This window comes from Megalobrama amblycephala, linkage group LG19, assembly GCF_018812025.1.
Source record: "Megalobrama amblycephala isolate DHTTF-2021 linkage group LG19, ASM1881202v1, whole genome shotgun sequence".
NCBI classification, from domain to species: domain Eukaryota; kingdom Metazoa; phylum Chordata; class Actinopteri; order Cypriniformes; family Xenocyprididae; genus Megalobrama; species Megalobrama amblycephala.
This window is the reverse complement of record NC_063062.1, coordinates 1092637-1109889: the sequence shown is the minus strand read 5'-3', so window position 1 is coordinate 1109889 and position 17253 is coordinate 1092637. Positions and strand designations below refer to the sequence as shown.

The window sequence follows — 17253 nt, the reverse complement described above, 5'->3', positions numbered from 1 at the left end:
TCTTAAACAGCAACATTACAAAAAGTCAAATCATGGATCATTAACTTGGATTGAGCTCAGTCGGATCGATTTAGGTGTTTACATGAAGGTTTTTCAGTCCGATAGAACCATCAATCCTGCTATTTGAGTGCATGTAAACATAGTCTTCCTCTACGGCCAGTTTTCTCTTTAAAGTCAACTACTATCAGTTTAAAGAGGAACTTGAAGTAATACAGTGCTCTCAGATGTTTCTCCTAAAATTCCTACAGAAAAATGAGTCTGTTGACATACAGGAAGAGTCTAGAGCTATAAAACGAAGATAGATGGCGCATCTTTCTGGACAACAAGAAAGGCAGTTTACGTCATGCTCCTGCAGCGATTAAACAAGTGAGGGTCGCTTTACTGATGGAGCCGTTATGAATATTTGACAAGGCTTTGAGCCGCTCATGAAAGAGCGCTGGAGGTTTAGTGAGCGTGGCATTTGTCTCCCACCTGTACTAAACAGCTCTCTGCCTTAAAAGTAATTCAGGTGAGTGCTGGAGATCCCATCCAAAGGCAGACGATCCGCCAGCACAAGGGAATGAAATGTCAGGCCCGCTTGAAGGCACTGGCACATCGACTGTAGAAAACCCAGACACATTTCTCCGTATGTGGCAGTGAGAAGGATTGAGGTGATGGAGTAATTATGAGAGACGTGTCAACACCTCTAGAGTGATTTCTGCACATACGACACCTTGAAATGATTCATTCTGCTGATTTTACCTTGGAATGCTATTTAACACAGAGTATTTCGATTTTTCTTATGTGTTAACTTAACAAAGTTATTGTATAATTTATTCAGTGTTAACATTATTTCTTATCTCCCAAGTTAATATACAGAAACAGCAAAGAGCATCTTTTAAAGGTTGATTTGAAAGTCACTTTTATAGCCTCGTTGTGTTTTTACTCCCACTAGTGCAAACTATTCTAACTCAAACTTGAGATTTTAACCCTTATGGACATTTTTGTCTTTTTCAGTTGATTTTTAATTTGATAATTTTGCCTGTGTTCATGCCAAAAGCATACATTTTGGCACAAGTGTGTATTTTTATTAGAATTTTAATATTTCACCCTTATTTCCTTTAATAAATCTATTTTACACTAGTAACACAAAATAGTTACACTCAGGACCATAAGGACAAAAATGTGCCCATTGAAAGCCATTGAATAACCCCCAGGGCCATTTGACGATAAAATCATGCAATCTTTGTTAACAGGCTTTCATTCTGTTGGCAAGGCTTCAAAATTAAAATATTTACTATTTTTTCCATTTTCTCAGGTTTGGCCTATATAAAGCAAATATTCATTTTTTCTTGTTTTCTGCTTTTGCTCTATTATAGAGCCATTTGGATAAATTATGCAACTATAATTGTGTGGTTTGTATGTGTGCATGAGAGAGAAATTATACTGTACTGCGAATCACAAAGAAATCAAATTTTTTGAGTTATCAACCTCAAATTTGGAACACTTTTTATGTTTTATAAAATATATATTTTAGATAAAAATTTGCTCATAAATCATTTTCATAAACTAAAACCTCTATAACTTTTTATTTTTGTTTCACTTTTTTAAAACTTTTTTACTTCAGCAATAATCTACCAAGGGTCTTCTTTAAAATGAGATCAAACTTAAGTCTGTGCTCCCAAGCTTTAAATATTTTTTTGACATGGACATTTTTGTCCTCTAAGGACCTCAGAGTAACTTTTTTTAAATTGATGCACCAGGGTTAATTAAAGATTGAAAGAGTTGCAGAAGTTTAGTGATGGTGACATTGAGGTCGTATGATTATATTTCATTTACAGCCCGACTTTTATTTTTTTTACTTCTGGAGATTGTATTTAGGCTTCAAAATTCATAAAGGTTTTGTTTATTTGTGAAGATTATCTTGATGAACGAAACATGTAAGAATCAGAATCTTTTGTTAGTCACACACTTATTTTCTGCAATAATCCAAACGCCAGTAGAAAAATCCAAACTGAAATAAAAGGTAAAAAGAAAAAGAAAAATTGCATGACAACATTTCTCATTTTCATTTAGTTTAGCCTGATGTAGTAAAATAACTCAAACTTAAATAAAAATAAATATAAACAAATGTTTTTAAAACAGATATATAAAATATAAAAATAAAAACAAATTCAAATGAATAGTATCTCAATGATACTAAATACAGCAACTCGTCAATCTCCAGCGAATAAATCTCTGCATTTGTAAACGGAGCATAAAACGAGACACCGCGGGCTTGTTAGTATGTGTGTGTTCTTTCTGTAACCTCTTGATCTTTACTGTTAATTGGATGCATTTGTCGTGTGATCACACTCTCTTCTGTAACTCTGAAACACAGGTGACCTTTTCCTTCTGCCCGCCTGCTGGAAGGTCTTTCAGAGACGCCGCTCGTCTTTATAGTCCACTAGGTCTGTATGTTCTTCACGCATGGAATCACAATATTCAGATCCTTGATTCATTCCCAACATTTCTAGTCCCATTGCTATATAAGCAGGTGTTTAATATGCAGGGCGTTGCAGATTTTGCTCCCTGCATATTGTTTCCTTCATGTCATGTCGGCAGGACTGTATTTACGAGAGAAGTGCACATCACGATTATCATGCTTGTGTGACCAAACTGCACTTCCCATTATTGTCTGCAGCAGAACGAGAATGATGAAACATAAAACATCAATGACACTCATGACTTGCTCTTCATTTTGTGATAAAACTAAGTGCTAAGAATGTTTTTGGAGAATATAAATAAATATGAAATTGGCCGTGCCGTGAGTCATTTGTTCTTGAACGCATCTCACATCCTAATCGTTATTTCTGGACTTGTAAGTATGAACTTCGTAGGAGGACTTGAAAGCAGCATATATGTCACAGTCTTTAACCTTAAGATTTCATTTCAATATCAAAACACATCAAAATTCTTATTTTTTGAAGTCAAGATGCTGATGAAAGTGGTGAAAATCATCAAAGAATGTCTATGTTCAGAACTTACATATTGCTTGTACTATTTCTGTATAAAGTGCACAGTATGCTATGGAAGCTTGTTTCTGCCACTAAATAAAAAAATAAAAAAGGTAATTGCGACTTTTTCTCTCACAATTCAGCCTTTTTTTTCTCAGAATTGTGAGATTTAAACTTTAAATTTTAAAGCTAAATAATTGCGAGATATAAAGTCAGAATTACGAGTTATAAAGTCGACTTTTTTTCTCGCAATTGTGAGTTTTGATCATGCAATTCTGACTTTATAACTCTATTCTGACTATAACTCGCAATTCTGACTTTATAACTCTATTCTGACTATAACTCACAATTCTGACTTTATAACTCGCAATTCTGACTTTATAACTCTATTCTGACTATAACTCACAATTCTGACTTTATAACTCTATTCTGACTATAACTCACAATTCTGACTTTATAACTCGCAATTCTGACTTTATAACTCTATTCTGACTATAACTCGCAATTCTGACTTTATAACTATTCTGACTATAACTCACAATTCTGACTTTATAACTCGCAATTCTGACTTTATAACTCTATTCTGACTATAACTCACAATTCTGACTTTATAACTCTATTCTGACTATAACTCTATTCTGACTATAACTCGCAATTCTGACTTTATAACTCTATTCTGACTATAACTCACAATTCTGACTTTATAACTCTATTCTGACTATAACTCTATTCTGACTATAACTCGCAATTCTGACTTTATAACTCTATTCTGACTATAACTCACAATTCTGACTTTATAACTCTATTCTGACTATAACTCTATTCTGACTATAACTCGCAATTCTGACTTTATAACTCTATTCTGACTATAACTCGCAATTCTGACTTTATAACTCTATTCTGACTATAACTCGCAATTCTGACTTGATAACTTGCAATTCTGACTTTATAACTCTATTCTGACTATAACTCGCAATTCTGACTTTATAACTCTATTCTGACTTTATAACTCTATTCTGCCTATAACTCGCAATTCTGACTTTATAACTCTATTCTGACTATAACTCGCAATTCTGACTTTATAACTCTATTCTGACTTTATAACTCTATTCTGACTTTATAACTCGCAATTCTGACTTTATAACTCGCAATTCTGACTTTATAACTCTATTCTGACTATATCTCTATTCTGACTATAACTCGCAATTCTGACTTTATAACTCTATTCTGACTATATCTCTATTCTGACTATAACACGCAATTCTGACTATAACTCGCAATTCTGACTTTATAACTCGCAATTCTAACTTTATAACTCACAATTCTGACTTTATAACTCTATTCTGACTATAACTCGCAATTCTGACTTTATAACTCTATTCTGACTATAACTCGCAATTCTGACTTTATAACTCGCAATTCTGACTTTATAACTCTATTCTGACTATAACTCGCAATTCTGACTTTATAACTCTATTCTGACTATAACTCACAATTCTGACTTTATAACTCGCAATTCTGACTTTATAACTCTATTCTGACTATAACTCGTAATTCTGACTTTATAACTCTATTCTGACTTTATAACTCTATTCTGACTATAACTCGCAATTCTGACTTTATAACTCTATTCTGACTTTATAACTCTATTCTGACTTTATAACTCTATTCTGACTTTATAACTCGCAATTCTGACTTTATAACTCTATTCTGACTATATCTCTATTCTGACTATAACTCGCAATTCTGACTTTATAACTCTATTCTGACTAAAACTCGCAATTCTGACTATAACTCGCAATTCTGACTTTATAACTCGCAATTCTGACTTTATAACTCTATTCTGACTATAACTCGCAATTCTGACTTTATATCTCACAATTCTGACTTTATAACTCTATTCTGACTATAACTCGCAATTCTGACTTTATAACTCGCAATTCTGACTTTATAACTCTATTCTGACTATAACTCGCAATTCTTACTTTATAACTTGCAATTCTGACTTTTTAACTCGCAATTCTGACTTTATAACTCTATTCTGACTATAACTCGCAATTCTGACTTTATAACTCTATTCTGACTATAACTCGCAATTCTGACTTTATAACTCTATTCTGACTATAACTCGCAATTCTGACTTTATAACTCGCAATTCTGACTTTATAACTCTATTCTGACTATAACTCGCAATTCTTACTTTATAACTTGCAATTCTGACTTTTTAACTCGCAATTCTGACTTTATAACTCTATTCTGACTATAACTCGCAATTCTGACTTTATAACTCTATTCTGACTAAAACTCGCAATTCTGACTATAACTCGCAATTCTGACTTTATAACTCGCAATTCTGACTTTATAACTCTATTCTGACTATAACTCGCAATTCTGACTTTATATCTCACAATTCTGACTTTATAATTCTATTCTGACTATAACTCGCAATTCTGACTTTATAACTCGCAATTCTGACTTTATAACTCTATTCTGACTATAACTCGCAATTCTTACTTTATAACTTGCAATTCTGACTTTTTAACTCGCAATTCTGACTTTATAACTCTATTCTGACTATAACTCGCAATTCTGACTTTATAACTCTATTCTGACTATAACTCGCAATTCTGACTTTATAACTCTATTCTGACTATAACTCGCAATTCTGACTTTATAACTCTATTCTGACTATAACTCGCAATTCTTACTTTATAACTTGCAATTCTGACTTTTTAACTCGCAATTCTGACTTTATAACTCTATTCTGACTATAACTCGCAATTCTGACTTTATATCTCACAATTCTGACTTTATAACTCTATTCTGACTATAACTCGCAATTCTGACTTTATAACTCGCAATTCTGACTTTATAACTCTATTCTGACTATAACTCGCAATTCTTACTTTATATCTCGCAATTCTGACTTTATAACTCGCAATTCTGACTTTTTAACTCGCAATTCTGACTTTTTAACTCGCAATTCTGACTTTATAACTCACAAAAAAAAGTCAGAATTGTGAGATTAAAAGTGCCAATTACCTTTTTTATTTATTTCATGGTGCAAACAAGCTTCCATAGTACGCAAATTCTCAGTATGCATGGAATACAATACTAAATTTGCCCAGTGTTATGTCAGTATCATTGATACACAATTATAGTTTAATATTTTGAATCAGATTTCATGTTTAGATTTTCTGTTTTGCCAAAGCAAATAATATACAAGTAGGCCTGTAATGGCCTCATAAAAACAGCAAGCGTAGTGTGTATGACTGTGTACGGCACAATAGTCAGTTAATAAACTAATATTCTATTCTGCTGTTTTTGTGCTGCCGCTGATCTGAGAACAGCTAGGAAGGGTGATTTGCCTGTGGGAATCTCAGACAGAAATAATTTCCCCCATTATGACACAGTCAGAGAATCATCACACACAGAGCAACTATCCTGAGTTTCTGAATGTCAATTACAGCCCATCAAACACTGTCTCAGTGCTTTTCCCAGCCCTCAGACTCAATTTCCAGTCATTCTCCAAACGGGTCGGATCATGTTAGTAAATCACAGGGTAGTGCTGAAGGATCAGGAGAGAGCGCGGGGGGCCCGTCTCATTTCACTAGAACGCAGCTACGCCTCTGAGGTAATCAGGAGAGACAGAAAACAAAGTTTAACAGGGTCTATTAGTAATTAAGGTTAATTGGCACATGTATCTTAGCCTGTCGCGCTCACTGCGTGTTTCTGTGCTGATCCTGTTACAGATCCAATGAGCCTGGAGTTACAGACAAACAGTGTTCAGTTTATGCTCAGTTTCTCTAAATGCTTTTATTTTGCTCTGAATACACTTTTAATGCTGCTACATGACATTAGCATATCCCGAACTGTCTGTGAGAATAACATGGCAACGTTTCTAAAAAATAACAAATGACAATTTTTTATACTGAAAATTTGGTAAATGTTTCAAATCGTGAAAACTCAATTCAGTTTATCAGCTCAAAACCAGCTGGTCTAGAGGAGTGTTGAAGATGTGGGATTGAAGCTTATTCCCTGATATCATTAACTAAACAGTCTACTGAATATTTCATGCAGCAGTGTCTCTCGCAGGCATTCACACATGTTGTGCTTGTCAATCATCTGTTTGACAGCTCTTTTGACCTATAGTGTCGCTGCTGTGCCCTTTGAGGGCAGCGACTCGGACATCCGGCCGACAGGTGAGAGGAGAGAGGACGCGCGGCCGCTGCTGTTCTGAGAGTGTTTGTTCGTGTGCGGGATGTAAATGAATTCAATTCAGTTCAGAGAGAAGTTTAAGGGTGACATCCAGCTAACAAACTTAAAGGATTAGTTCACTTCAGAATTAAAATCCTCTCCCCCATGTCATCCAAGATGTTCATGTCTTTCTTTCTTCAGTTGAAAATAAATTAAGGTTTTTGAGGAAAACATTCCAGGATTTTTCTCCATATAGTGGACTTCACTGGGGTTCAACGGGTTGAAGGTCCAAATGTCAGTTTCAGTGCAGCTTCAAAGAGCTCTACATGATCCCAGACGAGGAATAAGAGTCTTATCTAGAGAAACCATCTGCCATTTTCTAAAAAAAAAAAATAGAAATTTATATACTTTTTAACCACAAATGCTCATCTTGCACTGCTCTGTGATGCGCCACGCATTACATAATCATGTTGGAAAGGTCATGCATGAAAAACTCCATCTCATTTTCTCCTCCAGCTTCAAAATCGTCCAACGTCATTGTTTTACCTTTTTTTGGGAAGGCCGATTGACTTGTTCTTTGCTTGTTCGCTTTGTAAACACTGGATCGGTACTTCTGCATGACCTTTCCAACATGATTACGTCATGCATGGAGCATCACAGAGCAGTGCAAGACGAGCATTTGTGGTTAAAAAGTATATAATTTTTTTTTTTTTCGAAAATGGCCGATGGTTTCACTAGATAAGACTCTTATTCCTCGTCTGTGATCATGTAGAGCTCTTTGAAGTTGCACTGAAACTGATATTTTCAACCTGTTGAACCCCAGTGAAGTCCACTATATGGAGAAAAATCCTGGAATATTTTCCTCAAAATTTCTTTTTGACTGAAGAAAGAAAGACATGAACATCTTGAATAACATGGGGGTGAGTAAATTATCAGGAAATTTTTATTCTGAAGTGAACTAATCCTTTAATTATAAATGGGAACTATATAAAAAAAAGTCTATCAGGGTATACTTGTGGAAACTAGCATTAAAAAAAAAATCTAATATTTATTTAAAGATGTTCAAGTAGTAGCACTAAGAACCTTTTCTTTCAACATTATATTACTATTATTGCCATAACCTTTAATACAGTAACATTAACCAATATTAAATTACTGTATAACCCTTTGGTGAGTATTTAGAAATAATTTATTTCTCACAACAGTAGTAATAAATAACACCATGCAACCAAAATTGACAATTCTGGTTTCTTTGTGGAATATTGCAGTGTTTATCCTAAATGATTTATCGGTGCGCATCATTGTTATTTAAATTAATGTGCAGCATAATCTTAAATCAGAATATATTCCCCTCCCTCTTGCAGCGACATCTCTTCTCTGATGATGAGGGTGGGGCAACCTGTCAATCACATGAGATCCACCAATAGCAAACCACAACCATCCAATCAATTCCCCACAGACAAAATCAAGCCCCGCCCTACATTTGTTCTTGTTTGCCATTTCACGTGAACATACAGCACTATAGGGAATAAAACACTGTTGCAACCTCATGCCGATTTTAAATAAATCAGCCATTACAGTTGTAATAGTCAGCATGGCATAGGTGACGTCAGCCAAAAAGAAAGTTGTTTCTGAGACAGAGCAAGTTGTTTGATTGTTTGATAAAAGACAAACATTATAGTTTCTTCTTAATCTGCACTAATAAATCATTCACAGTAAGAACATGTTGAATTTAACATTACTTCAAGAGCTTTAGTTTGTTAATGTAACGTTAACCAAACGTTTTGAAATGTACCCTGGTAAGTGGACCGTGTGTGTGTGTGTTTTCTTCAGTGTTAAACTAGCCAACCGCAGCATCTCAACCGCCTAAATGGATTTGTGTCTTTTGTTTGTGTTGAGTGGGAGCTGTGATTCACTCTCTTTATCAGAAACACAAAACAACAGCCACACCGCCAACCTCATCCTGAATGACAGACTTCTCCTGACACAAGGCCTGCTCTCTCTGTCTCTCTGACAGCATCTCTTTCTCTCACACCGCTCAACAGCCTCCGTGAGACCTGCTTTTCACGCACCATCAAACCCGTCAGCGCTGCGGCACAGATACTCCTCCATACACACTGCCCAAGAGTCTTTCAGCAGAAATCACCTCCACACACACACACACACACACTCTTACAGCACAGGTCTGCTGATGTTTCTCTCTTTAAAGTCAACATGAAGAAGTCCTATTTAATTTCCGAAAGAGGTTCTGCTTTCTTCCATCTTCATCTCTTTTTGATCATAAAAAAGCTCTGCAAAGTTCCAGTTCTTCTCTATATGAGTGTCAGTGTTTCTGAACTCCCTTTTCTTCACAATATTCCTCATTTAAATAATTAATGTGCAGAATAAAGGGGCGGGGCCTGCTTGAGTTAGTTGAAATCTTCCGCCATCGTCTTGTCAGTCAGCTCCTCACTCAACTCCTGCTGCTGATCTGTGAATCACAACACACTGCTCCAGCTGACCAATCAGAGCACATTGTGCTTTTCAGAAGGAGGGGCTTCATAGAGACAGGAACTAAACAGAGCGTTACTGACAGACTGAGAAGAGAGGAGCTGCAACAATGGAGAATATGAGGAAAATAATCAACATTCAAGCATGGAAATACTATTTCAGTTTTTCTACTTTCATTTTTTTTTTCAGTATAAGATGCAAAATAGTCTGTAATTGAAGGTGAGAACATCCTGAATAACAGCAGCGCTGAATATCCTGTCAAATTCATGTGGAAGCATCAGTGTTTCTAAAGGTCAAAGGTGAAATTTTGACTAGAATGTGATCAGACTGAAATCACAAATAATTTCCATTTAAGTGACATAAATGTCATTGCATACGTGTGTGTGTGTGTGTGTGTGTGTGTGTGTGTTTCTTCGTGCTGTGAAGAGAAGCTCGGTCAGCACAGATGGCCAGAGAGGGCATCAGCCCTGAGGTCAACATCACAGCTGACACACACACACACACACACACACACACACACACACACACACACACACACACACACACACACACACACACACTCCAAGTTCTCTGGAGTCCAGCTCCACTTTTGTGGACTCTTGTGCCTGAAGAAAAAATCTTTGGTAGTTTGCAGTACCTGGACGGCGTCTCTCTTCGTTCTGTCTGTCTCTCAGCCTGTGCTCTGCGACTCTGTGTCTGTTTTTCTCCCCTAAGGCTCTGTAAGCATTCACGTATCACTGGGTTTGGCAAACCGCTAAACACACACACACACACGCTTTCCCTTCAAACTCTTACACACACAAGCATCTCAACTTCATGGATTTTGTCTCTTGTCAAGTGCAAGAATCTGAAAAAAAAAAAACAAAGAAAAAAAGAAACTTTAAGTTGCAGGTTCGGAGAGAGAGATTTATAAGCGGTTTTAGTATTCAAATAGAGTCGTCAGATGTCCTCTAAAGTCATAAAATGTCTTTGTTTTTATTGTGATTCTCAGCCACAGATCATTTTGATTTTCCTTGGTACTTTTCTGTGATACATATTTTATATAAAAAATATTAAATTATTAATTATTATTAGTTTAATATATTTATGTGTGTGTGTATATGTCTTTTATAATTTAATAACATAGTTTAATCATTTTAAGCATTATTTGTATGATTTTATTATATATATATATATATATATATACACACACATACATACATACATACATACATATATATATATATTAATGATCATGTTAAATTATATATTTAGTATATTACTGTTTTGGTGTTGATAAAGTGGCACTTGAGCCATATTGATGATGCTGTGGGTGTACATGATGCAAAGAAAAGGGTTTACAAATGCTGCTTTTTCTGAAGAACTAGTTAATGAAGTTATTTGTGGAACTTCATAAAGATTCAGACAATAGCATCAGACATGTTTGTCATACTGAAGCTTCCTGACAATGTAACGTATCATATAAAGTGATCAGCGTGTTTCTTTTCTGCCTGTCTGCAGTTTGACTTTCTGTTTCTATTATTATTGTTATCTTTATCTCTTGCTCAGAGAGGCTCATCATATCGTCGTCTGACAGCGCGCTTGTTGCTACGGGAAACCTCTCATTAAAACGTGTTGACGTTCACAGATGATAAAGGCCTTGACGAGCACAGATGTTAAAGTAAACATGACTGAGATTTAAAAAAGATTCAGATGCACAAGAGTCTGGATTCTGTTGCGTCGCACCAGTTGCTTCCTCGTCTTCTCTCTTCTCTCTCGGATGTGCGTGACCCCTTCGGTGAAAAGCGTCGTCCAGACCTGCAGATTCACAGAAGCTCTAAAAATTTACAAAAAACTGCTGGTTTGAAAATAGGAGATGGAAAAACACAACAGGCTGTGTGAGATGAGAAGCTCACAGGGTTATAGATGGAAGAGTAACGTGTTTGAACAGAAGGGACGGGATTTGATAGTTTGTGCATGTGAATAAATCATCAAATAGACAAACTTTATGATTTTTACTAGAAGTAGATTCGAGAAGTAGATAACTAAATATAACTAATTTATAACTAAATTCATACAATCTAAAAAATGCTGGGTTAAAACAACCCAATTTGGGTTGAAAATAGACAAACCCAGCAATTGGGTTGTTTTAACCCAGCGGTTGGGTAAAATGTTTGACCAAACTTGCTGGGTTTATTTTATTTGACTCAACTATTGTTTAAAAAGTACTGTATTGCTTGCTTAAAACAAAACCTAAAACATTTAACCCAACAACCCATTCGCTGGGTTAAAATAACCCAACCCATTCTCTTGGTTAAAACACCCCAATCGCTGGGCTAAAACAACCCCATTGCTGGGTTAAAACCACGCAATCGCTGGATTAAAACAACCCATTCTCTTGGTTAAAACAATCCAATCATTGGGTTAAAACAATCCAATCGCTTGGTTAAACAACCCAATTGCTGGGTTAAAACAACCCAATAGCTGGGTTAAAACAACCCAATCGCTAGGTTAAAACAACCCAACCCCTTCTCTTGGTTAAAACACCCCAATCACTGGGCTAAAAAAACCCAATTGCTGGGTTAAAACAACCCAATCGCTGGGTTAAAACAACCCATTCTCTTGGTTAAAACAATCCAATCGCTTGGTTAAAACAATCCATTCTCTTGGTTAAAACAATCCAATCGCTGGGTTAAAACAACCCATTCTCTTGGTTAAAACAATGCAATCGCTTGGTTAAATGACCTAATTGCTGGGTTAAAACAATCCAATCGCTTGGTTAAACAACCCAATTGCTGGGTTAAAACAACCCAATCGCTGGGTTAAAACAACCCATTCTCTTGGTTAAAACAATCCAATCGCTTGGTTAAATGACCTAATTGCTGGGTTAAAACAATCCAATCGCTTGGTTAAACAACCCAATTGCTGGGTTAAAACAACCCAATCGCTGGGTTAAAACAACCCATTCTCTTGGTTAAAACAATCCAATCGCTTGGTTAAATGACCTAATTGCTGGGTTAAAACAACCCAATCGCTGGGTTAAAACCACCCAATAGCTGGGTTAAAACCACCCAATCGCTGGGTTAAAACAACCCAACCCCTTCTCTTGGTTAAAAAACCCCAATCACTGGGCTAAAAAACCCAATTGCTGGGTTAAAACAACCCATTCTCTTGGTTAAAACAATCCAATCGCTTGGTTAAACAACCCAATTGCTGGGTTAAAACAACCCAATCGCTGGGTTAAAACAACCCATTCTCTTGGTTAAAACAATCCAATCGCTTGGTTAAATGACCTAATTGCTGGGTTAAAACAACCCAATCGCTGGGTTAAAACCACCCAATAGCTGGGTTAAAACCACCCAATCGCTGGGTTAAAACAACCCAACCCCTTCTCTTGGTTAAAAAACCCCAATCACTGGGCTAAAAAACCCAATTGCTGGGTTAAAACAACCCATTCTCTTGGTTAAAACAATCCAATCGCTTGGTTAAACAACCTAATTGCTGGGTTAAAACAACCCAATCGCTGGGTTAAAACCACCCAATAGCTGGGTTAAAACCACCCAATCGCTGGGTTAAAACAACCCAACCCCTTCTCTTGGTTAAAAAACCCCAATCACTGGGCTAAAAAACCCAATTGCTGGGTTAAAACAACCCATTCTCTTGGTTAAAACAATCAAATTGCTTGGTTAAACAACCTAATTGCTGGGTTAAAACAACCCAATCGCTGGGTTAAAACCACCCAATCGCTGGGTTAAAACGACCAATTCTTTGGGTTAAAACCACCCAATTGCTGGGTTTGTCCATTTTCAACCCAACTTTTTTTTTAACCCAGCATTTTTTAGAGTGAAGCCTCTCCTGCACTTCATGTGAGTTGTTGCCTATATAAAGTGTTCCAAGAGAGTCACATAAAAGATTTGTTGGTGGTTAGTACAGTGTTAGTAGTCGCCTGTGCAGACAGTAGACAGCGCAGCATCTCACTATGGTTTGGAACAAAGGATGGAAGTGACAGAATGAGAGGGTGTGATTATTCTAAAGGTTACACAGCTCTAAGTGATCAGAGACGGTCAGACAGGGAGTGTGTGCTGCAGTCGGCCAGTCACTATTGATCAAACACACTGTCATTATCCTCTCTCTTGCTGTAGGTCAGCGTTGTGCTATTTTTACGAGGCTGTAATTTTTCGTGTGTTTTTATTCTCAGCACTTGCTTGAGTTGGTGTATCAGCCCTCTGGGAAATGCCACAGGATCACAGACTCCACAGACAGCGAGACAGAGATTCACCTGACGGCACAGAGGTTTATTTTCGTCTCTGTGCGTCAGTCGGGCGGGCGGCGCGGTGTTCGGCCGCGTCCCCTGGTGCCGCTGGTCACCTGCTCTCATTAGCACTCTGAGATCCAGAGGGAAGCATCTCGCTCTTCTAGAACATCACGTACACACCTGACACGACACACACCTCAGATTTTCAATCCAACATTTCATATTTAATATATATAAAAAACATTTTAAATCACTTTTTTTTTTTGGGGGGGGGGGGGGGGTATATACATACATACACAAAATAATATTAAATATTGCTAATAAAAATATATTATATTGTATACTATAAAATAATTTTTCTTGTAATATATTATACAGTATGTATTTTTGTGCCAAAAAAAGTATATAATATATAAATTGATTATATTTATAATATATTATGAAATTTGTATATATATTAAATATTGCATAAAAATATATGTTTTTGTGCCAAATAATATAATATAATATAATATAATATAATATAATATAATATAATATAATATAATATAATATAATATAATATAATATAATATAACGAAATACCCAAAATATTACTTATTGCTTATATTTAATACAATATTAAATGTAGTTTATATATAAATGCATATATATATATATATATATATATATATATATATATATATATATATATATGTGTGTGTGTGTGTGTGTTATATTTTCTATTTTATAATGTATTATGATACTTTAATAGTATATTTTTAAGCAATATTTAATATTTTGAGACAAAAACGTATTCAGTATTAGATGTTTATGGGTAACTCATACTAAACAGTGAGATTTATTATTTAAATTTACACTTGCATCTATTATTAATTTCAATTCAGTTGTAATTCTACTTCCTTAAATTCAAATTATGCATCATATTTATTACCCTCAATGTGATTTCAGTGATAATTCATGAATTGAATTGGAATTTTACAGGCATTCTCAGTGCGGTTTATAATGGCACAGGCCTGCAGCAGAGAGAGAGAGAGAGAGAGTCATGAGCCCAGCATAACCACAGGGCAGGTAACACAAAAAAGATTTGAAATTCTGCCGGAAACACAGAGCCTACAGCACACTCAGACTCCATGTGTGTGTGTGTGTGTGTGTGTGTGTGTGTGTGTGTGTGTGTGTGTGAGAGAGAGCGGCCAAATGAAATGAATGGAAAGAGCCTGTGGTGCTGCAGAGGGAAGCAGTGCTATAATATCACACAGGGCAGCGTTGTTGGGCTCTGGGTATTTTTCTGAGAGTGCCACATGCACCGAGTTCTTCGATCTGACAGCCGATAGCAACTCTGAATTCAGCCTCGCTCCTCCAGTCTCCAGCTCAATGTGTTTAAGTCTGTCTTTGACCGGGAATCGGGCCTGACCCTGACCTGTCAGATGATGGGTGTCAACCTGCTTCTTTGAAACTGGAGCGGCACGGCTACGACCTACACATAATTTATAGCTCAAGTGTGTTTTCAAACAGGTTTGCTGGAACTCCACACAGAACTCATATCACTGATTGACTCTAGTTATTTTTGCACATTAGTATCTTAACATAAAGATGTTACACACATCACTTAGTTACTCCCGAACACTGTGGTCAACTAACCTTGAGCCACAGTTGTGAGTGTTTCAAAGCGCTTCTCAGAGAATGAAAGGCCCTTCGGCTCTGCTGGTGCTTGTCCGATAAGATGTGCTGCTTTTGTTCCAGAATTCTCCTTTATATCCTGAGAGGGGAACAGCGCTACTGCTAGCTGGGTTTGTGTTCAGTAGGGTTTGATATCTCCTCTCACTGAACAGCGGTTTCATCTGCACGAGGCCTACAGGAGCTGGAAGTGTTAGTGAGCGCTGTAAACACTGACAGAACCCATCCTGAACACACGCCTCTGGATCTACTGACCTGAAATGGACATGGAAGACCTCTGTTTTATATTTTTATATTTTTATATTTAAACCTCATTTTTATACCATCATGTTCAGAACAGATTAGTTTGCCTAGTTACTGAAAATTAAAAAAACAAAAACAAAAGTATGCCAGTGATGTTATTGTTAACTAAAACTAATATAAATAATAAATAAAAATATATAATAAATAAATAAACAAATAAAATAAATGAAAATAAATGAATTTAAATTAAATAAAGCTGAAATAAAATAAAATATATTAGATGAAAAACTTTAAACGTAAAAAAAAAATGTAGATGAAAATTAGAAATGTTGCCTTGGCAAATAAAAATAAATTAAATTACTAAAAAAAATTACTAAAGCATGAAAAAGAAAATGGAAAATATAAAAGTAAATGCTCATTCAAAATATTAATAAATATTATAATAGTATATAAATAATACTAAAATAACACTGTAAGTTGAAGTACTAAAATTATACAAATTAAAACTGAAATAAAAAGCTAAACTAAACCTAAGAAAAATTACAAAAGCACAAAAAATGGAAAATATAAAAGTAAAAGTTTGTTCACAATATTAATAAATACTAAATAATACTAAACTAACACTGCAAGTTTAAGTACTAAAATCATACAAATTAAAACTAAAATAAAAATTAATTAAAGCTAAACATAAATAAAAAAAACAAAAACTAATAAAAATGAGAAAAGCACAATATTTACTAAAACTTAAAATGAAAATTTAAAAATACAAGCTAATTCAAAATATTAGAATCCCCCTGTAGTCATTAATTTTATCCCATAAAACTCATTTTTGATCACCAAAATTACATATTTAAATGTTTTTTCCTGTAAAAAAAAAAAAAAAAATCATGCCTAGAATGTAACTCAACACCTTAGCTTTATTTAGTACATGGAGCCATGAATATGCAAATTAGCCCCGCCCCCACTCACTCACACCAGCTCAGAGATCCACTCGGTCAACTTTGCTGTTGTAAACGCTGCACAATATAATATGTCTGAACCAGAAACTGAATTTTACCAGCCTGAACACAAGTCCATGTATCAGAATGGTGATGCGTTTTACGAATCGCTCTCAACAACATCCGACACATAACGATAATTGATATGATTAGCATTTGTTTGACTACGTTATCAAACAGCTAATAATGTGTTGCTAATGTTACACCAACCATGTTCCCATTCACCATCTCAGTTTGCCTTCTAAAAATCAATGTCTTTAGAAATTATATTAAAGATATTAAAGGAATACAGCTCATCATAACAATAGAAAATGTGCATATACACTATACTGTACATACTGCGTACTGGAGAAATAGTATTGTAGCCAAGCTAGAGGTCTGTGCTTGGATATGTTGTGCTTATTTTCTTAGTACGTATGCATTTATTCATTTATTCATT

General features: G+C 35.5%; 1 protein-coding gene across 7 annotated transcripts in view; it reads left to right on the top strand.

Moving 5' to 3' along the window:
- The window catches only part of chst8 (carbohydrate (N-acetylgalactosamine 4-0) sulfotransferase 8), a 236610-nt gene that overhangs the window by 211049 nt on the left and 8308 nt on the right, over window positions 1-17253 (top strand). For 2 of the 7 annotated variants that reach the window (XM_048169420.1, XM_048169421.1), the window contains exon 1: window positions 14666-14967. The exons of the other annotated variants lie outside the window; for them this stretch is intronic. The gene's annotated coding sequence lies outside the window, so the exon portion shown is untranslated. Of the gene's footprint in view, window positions 1-14665; window positions 14968-17253 lie in introns of those variants that run through there. 7 annotated transcript variants of the gene reach the window in all.